This window comes from Lucilia cuprina, chromosome 4 (genome assembly GCF_022045245.1).
Source record: "Lucilia cuprina isolate Lc7/37 chromosome 4, ASM2204524v1, whole genome shotgun sequence".
Lineage (NCBI taxonomy): Eukaryota > Metazoa > Arthropoda > Insecta > Diptera > Calliphoridae > Lucilia > Lucilia cuprina.
In genome coordinates this window covers 90,455,526-90,466,014 of record NC_060952.1, presented here as the reverse complement: position 1 = coordinate 90,466,014, position 10,489 = coordinate 90,455,526, and the positions used below count along the sequence as shown (strand labels likewise).

At 27.6% G+C, this 10,489-nt stretch overlaps 1 long non-coding RNA gene across 7 annotated transcripts in view; it reads right to left on the bottom strand.

Annotated features, from left to right (window-relative positions):
• LOC124419714 overlaps positions 1 to 10,489 on the bottom strand; it is a 38,557-nt gene that overhangs the window by 15,892 nt on the left and 12,176 nt on the right. For 6 of the 7 annotated variants that reach the window (XR_006940775.1, XR_006940777.1, XR_006940778.1 and 3 more), the window contains 3 exons: positions 8,173 to 8,363; positions 7,978 to 8,110; positions 4,758 to 5,701 (listed from right to left, as the gene is read on the bottom strand). This is a non-coding gene — a long non-coding RNA (uncharacterized LOC124419714). The remainder of the gene's footprint in view (positions 1 to 4,757; positions 5,702 to 7,977; positions 8,111 to 8,172; positions 8,364 to 10,489) is intronic. The other variant, XR_006940774.1, reaches the window with a different exon arrangement.

Genomic DNA, 10,489 nt, shown 5'->3' with positions numbered 1-10,489 from the left:
CTATCTATCTATCTATCTATCTATCTATCTATCTATCTATCTATCTATCTATCTATCTATCTATCTATCTATCTATCTATCTATCTAATGATTTTTAAATTCTAAAAGTTTAATTAGCTTAAGCTTAGCCGGACTTTACTATCTTTACAGTTTAATATGTTCTCATTAAAACAACTTAAATTTTATATTTATTTAAAGCGTATAATACGACAAAAATAAGCATATGCATATGTATGTGTTCCCTTAGTAATCTGCCTTTAAAATTTTCACAGATTTTTAAATTAAAGCAAATGAACAAAACATTGGAAATAATTTTCAGACATTTATATATAAAATTATATGCAAGGTGTTAAAAAAATGAATACAGCCCAGAATACCAATAATTAAACAGAATTGGGGTAAAAAATTTGATTTCCAGCTGAGCTTCTAATGAAATATTCTAAACTATTCAAATTTCTTCGAGAAAATGCATAAAGTCACTACAAGACTTTAAGAAATTAACTACCAGACTTAAGGATAAATGAAAGGAAAATTTTTATGAATTAGTTATGTCAATTATTTGCATATAATTAAAAAAGTCTCAAATAAATTATATTAAATCATTTATTGAAGAAATAATTTTTAAATAATGTGAGTGTGTCAGTATTTTCAAAGTATATTTATAATAACGCTAATTTTTGCGGTTAAATTTTGTTTCGAAAAGATTTTCGGTTTTATTTATCTACATTCTTTTAAAAATTATGTTAAATCTTATTATATACCTAAACTTTTAAATTTATTTGTTTAAAACTAAATAAAAAAATGAGATTTCTTTGAAGCATAAAATATCTCAACAATTTTATTGGCAAAAGTTTGGTGTCAAGGGTTAAACTTCTTTACAAAAATTTCGCTTACATAAGGCGTTAAATTTATTATAAATACTTTTAACTAAATATTTGTTTTTACTCCTTAATTCCACAATAAGTATTAAAATATTTTTTTTATTTTGAAAACTTAAAAAGAAAACAACTAAAAGTATGCTAATATTTTAACATTGTTTATTAAGCCTAACGATATGCTTTCATTTTGTGTGGCATTTAAAAAACACCAAACAAAAGTTTTATGTATGTTCATTTCTTTTTGGCCATGTTCCATTTTAATCTTCTTTAGCAACCGGCAAAGTGAAATACATGAGAAAATTATGAAAATATTTAATGGAAAATTTAAGTTTTTTTTTAAATGACCAAAAGGTTTGATTTCAAAAGTAATTTGTCATGCATGCCTTCGAAAAACAATGGTAGGTAATTAATAAAGCTGGGTTAAATATTTGACATTTCTTTATGTAATGGGGTTTTATAGTAATTGACCTTTTCGGGGAAAAAATAAAGTAGGTGTTTCAAATAATAAACCAAATGTGTTGATAAACTTTTTTTGTATTAAAGTCATGAAACAAGCATTCGATAGAAATGAGAAAACTGAATCAGAATCGCATTTTATATTGTATTACGATTTTTTAAAATGAAGTAATCTGGTTAGTGTAGTCTGCAATGCCAGATGTAGTGGCTTGGTGGACAGACTATCTTTATTATGGGTCTTGACTATAATCTTGACTATAGACCAAGCTATAGTGTTGACTATAGGCCAGATTATAGTCTTGACTATAGGCCAGACTATAGTCTTGACTATAGACCAGACTATATTCTTGACTATAGGCCAGACTATAGTCTTGGCTATAGACCAGACTATAGTCCTCACTATAGGCCAGACTATAGTCTTGACTATAGGCCAGACTATAGTCTTGACTATAGACCAGACTATAGTCTTGACTATAGACCAGAATAGTCTTGACTATAGACCAGACTATAGTCTTGACTATAGACCAGACTATAGTCTTGACAATAGACCAAAATAGTCTTTACTATAGACCAGAATAGTCTTGACTATGTATCAGACTATAGTCTTGAATATAGTCTTGACTATAGACCAGACTATAGTCTTGACTATAGACAAGATTATAGTCTTGACTATAGACAAGATTATAGTCTTGACTATAGTCTTGACTATAGACCAGACTACAGTCTTGACTATAGACCAGATTATAGTCTTGACTATAGACCAGACTATAGTCTTGACTATAGACCATACTATATTGTCTTTACTATATACCAGACTATAGTCTTGACTGTAGACCAGACTATAGTCTTGACTGTAGACCAGACTATAGTCTTGACTATAGTCTTGACTATAGTCTTGACTATAGACCACACCATAGTCTTGACTGTAGATCAGTGATGCCTTAACAAAATTACTATTTATTTAAACAATATTTTTGTTCATAACAAATAAATTTAAACAATAGAAATTTCTTTTGTGTTTTTTTTTTGCAGTTAATGGCTTAAAATGCCACAATGTCTAATAGACTGTAAAGTAGTGAAAATAAAGAAGCATAGTTTTTGGGGGAAATTGTCTATGCTATGACTAAAAATAATCTTACATTTGACATTTAATAACTATTTCTGAGGGAGGGTTTATTAACTTTTTTAGATCACATTTTAAACTTTAATATGTTTGCCTATTTTAAGGAGGGTTGTCTATTTTTAAATATTGTTTTTTTTACGAAAATGATGCAACCGAATTATTTATAGTACTACTATTTTAAAGGAAATCTTAACAAGAATTGAAATAATGCTTATGTGTTTTGTATGCTGAAAAACTCTTAATATGTTATTACATATATCTACGCAATATTGCATACTATTAGGCTTAAAATTTAAAATATTTATAAAGTTTTCTTTTTTGATTTATTTACTCTCATAAATAAGTTGAGTTTTTTTATGAATATGCAATAAAAATGTGAATAGCTTTTTTCTCCTATTCGAAGCCATAAAAGAGTAGAGGATATTAATGTATGTTAACTTCTATTTAATCTCAAAATTCAAACCTATTTGTGGTTATTATTTTATAACCAAATTTAATTGTTCTTTTAAAAATTAGGCTAATACTATTTAATGATGCTTAAAATTTTATATTACTTCATTATAAAGCACATAAAATTACAGCTATTAAAAAATTCTGCCTTAACTATGTGAAACTTTTCTGGTTAATTCAATCCCTATTAAATGTATATACTACAAAAACAAATTTATTTTAAATAATTTACAACAAAAAATTCTATATCCTTTTTGGGTTTAATCCTAGCTGATTTTCTATGTGTTTTTAAATTTAACATTTATTGCGTACTTAAATTTTGTATTATGCAAATAGTTTAATGTAATAATTAGCATACTTTTAGTGATTTAAGTGATTTAAATAAATAAATTCCGTAAATAATGCTAATTTAAAGTATTTTTAATAGCAATAGTAAGAGCGATTTTTTGGACTTTAAAAAAATTTGATGAATGAACTTATTTTTGTATAAATTATATTTCTTTCCAATTTTATCGTTTGGTGATGTTCTTAAGTGAATTATGGAAATGTAAGAACAAAATTTTCTCTTTATATAGACACACAAATGGACAGACTCAGAAATTTATACTGAACCGATAATTTAAGGACGAATATTTTGGACGTTTCAATTACCAGCACAAACTCAAAATACCTTTCGCACTATTGAGGTTTTAAAAATTAAATAAAACTTTGTGAAATTGTTTTTCATAGAACCTAGTATTTTGTTGTTAAATCGAAATTTGTTAATAGTTATTTAAAAAATTCTAAAAAATTAAAAATATGCAAAATATGCTATAAATGCTGGAAATATGCAAAATATATGCAATTTAAAGCAGAAAATGCATTTTATGCTTTTATAGCAAAATATGCAACAACAAATCGATAATATTTTGTAGCAAATTCTTTGGTTGGAAAAGAAAAATAGTTAAAAGAAAGCATAGAAATCCTGCTTCTCCCTTACACTACTGGCCCAAAATCTACAAGACTCATACTACTCATACGGACGGAAACTCATCAATTGTTTCCATCCGTCCAATTATTAATTTGTTCAACTGCCTTCCTTAATTATTGTTTTTCTGTTTGTCTATATTCTAAAAGTGCTATAAGATGTTCAATTACATTGGTTGATCTATAGTTAATACTATAGAGTAATCTATAGCAAAGATCGTAGACTGAATAGCAGATGATACCATCAATTGATATGTAATCAAGACTAAAGAGTAATCTATAGTCAAAACAATAGACTAATCGAAAGTCATCACTTTTGACTAATTTATAGTCAAGACTATTGTCTAATAATAGTCAAGACTTTAAATAGTCAAGACTATAAACTAATCTATAGTACAGACTACAGACTAATTTATTGTCAAAATAATAGACTAATCCATAGTCAAGACTATAGACTAACCCATAGTTAAACTATATTCTAATCCATAGTCAAAACTATAGACTAATCTATAGTCAAGACTTTAGACTGATCTTTGGCCAAGACTTTAGACTAATATATAGTCAAATCTATAGACCAATCTAAAGTCAGGACAATAAACTTATCTATAATCAAGACTTTAAGCTAATCTATAGTCAAGACTATAGAGTAATCTACACTCAAGACTATAGACTAATCTATAATCAAGACTATAGACTAATGTATAGTCAGGACTATAGACTAATCTATAGTCAAGACTATAGACTAATCAATAGTCAAGAATATGCACTCATCTTTAGTCAAAAATACAGAGTAATATATAGTTTTTATATCAAACATTATTGAAATTACTGTAGCATACTTACAGGGATATATGTGTTTTCTTTATTGCTTATTATGTACTTACCCAACAAATCGCTTAGAAATTGACATTTGCAATAGAAAATAGTTAGTGACATTTTGTAAATGTCAATCCAGAGCTATCGGCAATTATCATATTATTGATATATGACAAATAAAAAACTCCAATTAAAGCCTTTGAACGGCACTCCGAGATCTCCATTTAAGGTGGTTAAATCAACATAACTTAAGACAGACAATGTTGTTGGTGAATTAAGAAGAAGTTATTCGAAACAGGAATCACTATCTCAGTTAATATTTCGACTTAAATAAAAATCTCGTGTCGTATGGGTGGCAGGTCTTTGTTATTGCAGATGCTACTAAAATGACTGCTACTGCTGTCAGAGCTATTAACAAAATGTCATTTCTATTGTTGTTGAGTAAAGTTTTTTGATGTTGTTGGTTACTAGTGACAGTGGAAGTGCGACTGGATGGATTCTAAAAATACTCAGGGATATCAATATTATAACAACTATATTGTTAAATTTTTTGTTGAAATCTTTGCCGTTGTTGAAGTATATTCAAGTGTACAACGGAATGTTTGTGACAAATTTGTTGTTGTTCTTACAGTGACAGCAGCAATTGCGGCATCAACGTTATGGCATTTGATGTACGGTAGTTTAGTTTCATCATTTTTCATATGTGCTAACAAGTCTGATGTCTGTTTACACAATATTTTATAAAATGTTTCTTTTTGTTCGCATGTACTTGATTTCCCTGAAGTCTAGTGTTGTTTCTGCTTCAAATGTATCTATTGTTGTAGACAGCTTGTGATTTGTTGCAAATCCTGATGTGTGTTCCAATACAGTCTTGTTATTAGTTGTAGTTATTTTAATATTCGATGATCTATAAGCTTTCTATTTTTGCATTTTTTTTTGGTTTTAAACTTCAGCAATAAATCAATTCAATTTAGTTCGAATAATAGCAATCAGGTTTAATTTTCAAATCATTCTGTAATGAGAACAGTAAAAATGTAATAAGGAAATAATTAGATTCAGGGTATTGCAGGGTATTTGATAAAAGATTCCTAAACCACAGGTTTTAATCCAAAAGTGAAAATGCATTGAATGTACGAGTCTTGTTTAACAGTGAAAACTGGTCAATAAATAATATATGTCAGTCTATAGTCTGGTCAGTAATTTTGTCAATAGTCTGGTCTATAGTCTAGTTTATAGTCTAGACTAGAGTCTATTCTGCAGTCTTGTCAAGTTCATTGTCGAGTTTATATTCTAGTCCTTAGTATTTTCTAGTTTGTTATCTAGTGTTACAGTCTTGTCTTTAATTTCGATTTATAGTCTCGATTATGTTTAAACATTTAATAAATTAAATCTCTTTCTATTTATCGTCATTCAGCAATTTTGAATGTTTCTATTAAAAACCAAATGTTTTCAATTATAAGATCTGAAAAACTAATTAAAAATTGCAACACCAAACAAAAATTTCTCTTAGCACTTTTTAATTAAGGTATTATGTATTGATTAATTGCAATAAACAAACGTCTCCTATTATTAAAAATTCAATACATCAACACAAAAAATTGTTTTGATCCCAGCCAAAATAATAGAAAAATAATTAATTTTCTGCAAAAAAAAATTAACATAAATCATGTTAAACGAAATGTGAACTAAGTTGGTCAAATGGAGAATGTAAAAGGCAGTTCTATTAACTTGAAATAAATTGTTTTGAAGAATATTGTTTTAAATACACAAATTATTCATAAGAAAATGTTAAAAAGATTAATGGAATAAAATTAATTTTTAATTGAAAATAAAACACAATTTTTAATACGCCAATGAAATATACTATACAATAATGCAAAGTGTTTGAGTAATTAGAAATATTGTTACAAATTATCAATATGATGAGTATAGAGGGAATATTAATTTAAATTATAAAAGAAAAATAAAAAAGTATTTTTAGATAAAATACTATTATTGTAATATTTATGTTATTAAAATCACAATAAAGAACATATTTCTATAATAATAACCAACTATTTATCACTATTCATTAGTATTTACAAACAACTTTTTAAAACGAAAACCACAAACATAAAAATATTTTAATTGTATGCATTCTTCAAATATTTATTTTATTTTAAATTATTCAAGTGCTTGGCAAAAATCTAAAAACCGAAAAAAAAAAATAAATTGAATTTTTCTATTAAAAATGTTGAAACGATTTTAATTTCGAAAAATATTAAATTGCTAAAAATAAAAACATTCTGCTATGACATGTAAAATAAACTGAAAGTAATTAATAGCATAAAATTCATAAATTGTTTAATCGTAGTTTTTTATTGACCTTATAGGTCAAACTGACACGTTTTCGATGACATTTAAATGCAATTGTTGTGTCAATCATAGCATACTTACGGCAATGTTTAGATAAGTGGAAGTTTTTTCTCCAAACAACGATTTGTTTTGAATTTAAATTTTGACATAAATTTAAATTTTATGTAAATTTGGTAAAGAGCCAAATTTGGAAATTTAAGTTTTGTTTGTGATCATTAGAGTTATTTTTTTATATTTGACTAAAATCTTTTTTTGTAATCATTTAATAGTTTGCTTTTTTTATATAAAACAAGTAAGAAATTATAGTCGGGCAAGAACGACCATATAATACCGTACACTTGTTACAAAAAGTAAAATGTGATTAAGTTTTCATAATAAACATATAAGTTGAATTGTAACTTAAAAGTTCGGCGGGTCCAGTTGTATGAGGACTAGGTGAAAAATTGGACCAATGTAAACAATCTTCAATAGGCTTCGTCCCTGGGGCAATAGAATATCATGTACCAAATTTCATTGAATTTTCTTCAAAATTGCGTCCTGTAGTTTGATTACAAGGCTTACATGGACGGACGGACGGACTGACAGACGGACGGACATAACTAAATCGACTCAGAAAATGATTCTGAGCCGATTGGTATAATTTAAGGTGGGTATGGGAGCAATATTAGTATGCGTTACAAACATCAGCAAAAAACCCAATATATCCAAGACAGAAGGACGGACGGACGTAGCCAAATCGACACAGAAAATGATTCTGAACCGATTGGATTAATCTAAGGTGGGTATAAGACCAATATTATTGTGCGTGGTGTAGGGTATAGAAATGTAAATCTTTCAATATTGTTTTGTGATTATTTTGTTGTGGTTTTCTAATTGTGTTTATTTTTTTAAGTTTTTGATATGTTACTGTATTGTGGACACACGCATACTTACATATAGTCACGTTAAATGCAAAAGAGCGTTTTCTTCACGTCTTTGGAATTCAAGAAACATCACTTCCACAGAAGTTGAAATATTCACTTAATGCTACTTTTGAAATGGTGATAAATGTTATTCTTTTTGCTGGCTGCAAAAAGAAAAAGATTTTCTTTGATAGTTGCCAGATTTTTTTAATTTTGAAATTCTTACTAAGTTTGATGTGAAATTTAATACAATTTTTTTCTAAAGATTTTCCACATACTTTTGCTTAAATTATTGTATAAATACACTTGATATCTATTGTTGTGTTTGAATTTTTTTATATTTCCCACCTAAAATGCTTTGGCAGCTGCTGTAGCTGTTTTTGTCCCTAGTTTCTTGAGTGGAACAATAAATCGAGCCTGTAACGAAAAATGTATGGAAAATAAAAATAACAAAAAAATTTTTAAGACTCTATAACAGTAATGAGTGTTGTAGGAGGAAAATTCAATCAAATTCGTAATGTGATATAAAAATGTTTAAGTATGTTAGAAAAAAAATAAAATCAGAGTTTAAGAAAATTTATTAAATATTTTTACTATTAACTAATACTTTTTTTAATTCAGCATAAGTAAAATTATGATAAATTTTTTTATATTTTTTTCAAATTTATTGAAAACAAAAGTCACAATGTACAAGAGCAATGCGACAAAAAGTCCATGGATTTCAAAGAATCCATTTACCAAAGAAAGGCTTATTTAGCCAAGCCGGTATTCAAAATTCTCCAGAGTTTGAAACTTCTGCCAGGACACTTTTAAAAAGGAATCCAATATGCAACATACACCAAATTGAGTAGCAACCCTTTTCGGGAAAAGTGTGTCCCTTTCTTAAATTCTAAACAAATATTCTAATAAATTTCTGTTTTAAAAGTGTTAAAATGTCCATGGATATTATGACATTTTAAAATAAGTAAGAAATTATTTTCGGGCGAGGCCGACTATATAATACCATACAACTTTTAAAAAAATTTAATGTGATTTAATTGCCATAATAAATCATTTAAGTTGAATTGTAGCTTGCCTCAGACATACATACTTAAGCTGTTTATTGTTGAAGAAAATTCTGGACATTTAAGTGAAATTTTGATGGCGGATTTTCATAGGGGCTAGGGTCCCTATTATAATAGAATTCGTGAGAGTTATCAAGTGTATTATAGAACTTGGATAGATATGAGTATACTAAACATAATTATGAACTTAAAAGCCCTATTCGGCGGGTTCAGTTGTATAGGGGCATGATGAAATAATGTACCGATGTTAACCATTCGTCTACGATACCATAAAAGATAATGTGCCAACAGACAGACGGACGGACATAGCTAATCAACTCAGAAAATGATTCTGAGCCGATTGGCATACTTCAAGGAGGTTATAGGGCATCGTGGCAAACATCAGCACAAACCGAATATAACATTCCCACTAAAGTGGTGTAGGGTATCAAAAAGTGAGATAATGTCCATGGACATCAGCACAAATAATACCTTCCACACTATGGTGGTGTAGGGTATAAATACAACAAAAAAAAAAAAAAAACAAAATATGAAATTCCACTCTAATATGCTAATAATCAATTACAATTTTTCAAATGGTTAATTCGCAATCTTTTCTTAAACATTAGATTGTAGTTCGGGAGTCTCTTAAGTTATTTATGAAAAAACTAACGTAAATAATGTAACTATATTTTAATTATAATTATTAATCAAACCTAAATAAGCCACATTTTCAGACTTTGTAACGAGTATAAAATAATTCCATAAATATTGCAAACAACATCTAACCACATGTATGGTATTTCTAGCTTTTTTGTGTTATAGATAAATTTCTACCAACAAATTTAGTTGCTTAGTGTTATTATTTGTTAAAAAATGTCACAATTTTAAATCATGTCAAAAATAATTAAAAAAATTTACATACATATTTGTCTTTATAATATTTAATGGCTTTAGGCTTTGTTTGCTTTAAATTTTTTCCATACAAAAAATTAAAAAAACAAAAATATTTATAGAAAATGTAAATGCTCTGTTTTTCTATAGGTGGAGGTTATTGTTGACAGAGTGATTATTTTTCCTCTTTCAACAATAACCTCCTACTTATGTACATTAGTGTAGCCTCTATGTAAAATCCATAGATCTGTAGATATAGTATGCAAGACTTACAAGCTTTCAAAAGTTATTTTCAATATATGTACTTCTATTATGAGAGTGATGCTGGTAAACACGAGAATAAATGTTTGCATTTGTTAGTATTTTCTACTCTTAAGAAAGCTCTTATCAATAAAAACATAAAAGTGTATAGTATAGGTTAGGTGCTGTCGTTGTAATTGTCAGTACTATGGCAAAGCTAAACTCTGTCATTTTTTGTGTCCTCAATTATAATTGAACAGAACAGAACTAGAACTAAACTAGAACAGAACTAGAACAGAACTAGAACAGAACTAGAACAGAACTAGAACAGAACTAGAACAGAACTAGAACAGAACTAGAACAGAA